Source organism: Rhinopithecus bieti, unplaced genomic scaffold (assembly GCF_001698545.2).
Source record: "Rhinopithecus bieti isolate Rb0 unplaced genomic scaffold, ASM169854v2 scaffold_26061, whole genome shotgun sequence".
Taxonomy (NCBI): Eukaryota; Metazoa; Chordata; class Mammalia; order Primates; family Cercopithecidae; genus Rhinopithecus; species Rhinopithecus bieti.
Window position 1 is genome coordinate 1,060,238 of NW_016811928.1, and position 2,242 is coordinate 1,062,479.

Sequence of the window (2,242 nt, forward strand, 5' to 3'; positions counted from 1 at the left end):
GGAGGGTGGAGGGAGGCGAAGGCGAAAGGGAGGGAGAGGAGGAAGGGAGGGAGGTGGAATTTCATTTCTTCCACTAAAGCGTTTGCGGAGACTTCAAGGTATAATCTATCCCAGATCCTTTCCCAGAGAGAAACTTGGCGATCACGTTTTCACATGATGCTCACGCTCAGGGCGCTTCAATTATCCCTCCCCACAAAGATAGGTGGCGCGTGTTTCAGGGTCTCTCGTCTCTCTCCTACAGAAAAGAAAAAGAAAAAAATGTCATTAGAAGAGGCGTAACACGTCAGTCCGTCCCCAGGTTTGTGTTTCCTGGAGTGGCCGAAAGAGATCAGTTCTAACCTGCTCCGCAGGAATAACGGTCCTGCCTCCCGACACTCTTGGCGAGGTTTTTGTACAGTTTGCTCCGGGAGCTGTTTCTTCGCTTCCACCTTTTCTCCCCACACTTCGCGGCTTCTTCATGCTTTTTCTTCTCACCATTTCTGGCCAAAACTACAAACAAGACTTCGCAGGTAGGTTTTTTTTCCTCCCCTTTTCTCTCTTTTTATCCCTTTTTGGTGTGCTCGTCCTCCATCCTCCTTTTCTAATTTTCTCATTTTGAGTGGGGATGTGAGTCTGAAGTGAGAAGGGGTGTCCGTGGGTAGGAATTTCAGGTGGGTTTAGCTTCTTTATGGCAAGCTTTTCTCAAGAGTGTCTTCTTCGCTTTCTCTTACACTTACACTTTCTCTCCTTGCTTTTCTCTCCTTTTTCCCTCCCCCAAATAATTTCCCCTGTACCTGTCCATTCAGGTAACCTAAGGTGCCCTTTGCTACTCAGCCCAGGAAAAGTTTTATTGAGAATTATATGGCTGGAATAAAAACTCATCAAGGGGAGAGGTCCTGCTCTATTTTCGCATCTAGTTCCAATTCATTATATTTAGCAATTAGGACTTGGCAAATACCTGTTAATAATTACAAAACTTGGTCAGTTTCAGACCTACAAATTCGGGGGCAAGTCTTTCTCTTAGACATGGCAGTTCAACCTCTCCCACCGAGAAGGCTGTTTTCTAAGCAGAAAGTTGTCTGTTTTTGTCTGCTTAGCGAGTTTCATTTCTTTATTTCATTCTTTGTGTGTGTATGTGTGTGAAGTAACACCTCACTTCTGTGATTATAAATAAAGAAGTGAAAGTCCTCATGGAACTTGAGTCGTTTACCAAAGTGGAGGGGGGGCACTACAGCTGGGAAGAAAACTGCTGTCAGGATATCAGGGTTTTAAATTAGGATAACTTTTAAAATTGCATTTTAAATGCCAAAGTAATATAGTCATGGATTTAATAGAAGATACATACACACATATATCCCATTCCATACTTTGGCACTGAAAAGTCGAGAGAGAGATAGCAGGAGTTCCCAGGAACAGTGATGAGCCCGGCTAACATGAATGTGTTTATCTCCCACCTACTGATATATTTTACATGCTCCCCCTGTAATGATGAAGGCAAGATTACTAACTCCAGACTTAGGAGTAACAGGCAAAGATAAAGTTTACAGCACAAAAGCCCTGTCTCTTTTACACACACATGCCCATAAAACTAGCAACTTTATTAAACATGTATTTATATGCAGTCGTGTGTCTCAGGATGAATATAGACAGGCCAGCTGTTTCATCCCAGACACTTGTGTGACCATTTCTTTATTTCAGGATTTCCCCTAACAATTTCAAATCAATAGTACAAGGAAAGAAATGATAAAATGTGTCAAACTTAAAAGTCTCCTACTATGTATGCCTACGTAAATTTAAGGTGCTTTCTAAAATATCCACTTCCCCTTCTCTCTGGCCCCCTCCCTTCACCCTTCTCAGCAAATGTGTGGAAACTGATACTCACTTTCCAGGTTTTCTGCAAAGCTTCTAGCACAGGAGACAATAGGTGTGGGGCGTGGGGACTGAGTGTGCCCGGCAGAGAAAGGGTTAATGGCCCTTGTGTTACAGTTTGCATCTGTTACATCTTTTATAGCCCCCTGTTTAAACTAATCCTCGAGGCACAGCATCTTCCCAACCTCCACCGAGTTTTCAGGATTCTCCTCCTCTCCTGCCTGCCTCCGAGGTTCCCCTTCTCCAAGTTTTGACAGTTTCAGCTGAAAAAATGCAGCGCCTCTCTCGATTTTTAGGTACAAAAGTTTCGAAGCCAGAAAGGATACGATCATTTAGTAGAGCTTAAAAGTATTGCCGTAGTGGTTGGACTTTCTCTTTCCTTTTCAAGGGGAAA

At 43.4% G+C, this 2,242-nt stretch overlaps 1 long non-coding RNA gene across 1 annotated transcript in view; it reads right to left on the reverse strand.

Annotated features, from left to right (window-relative positions):
• The window catches only part of LOC108544318 (uncharacterized), a 1,681-nt gene extending 847 nt beyond the window's left edge, over positions 1-834 (reverse strand). The window contains exons 1-3 of the long non-coding RNA XR_001889806.1: positions 774-834; positions 340-489; positions 165-235 (exon numbers count right to left, since the gene is read on the reverse strand). This is a non-coding gene — a long non-coding RNA (uncharacterized LOC108544318). The remainder of the gene's footprint in view (positions 1-164; positions 236-339; positions 490-773) is intronic.
• Between the last annotated feature and the right edge of the window lie 1,408 nt (positions 835-2,242).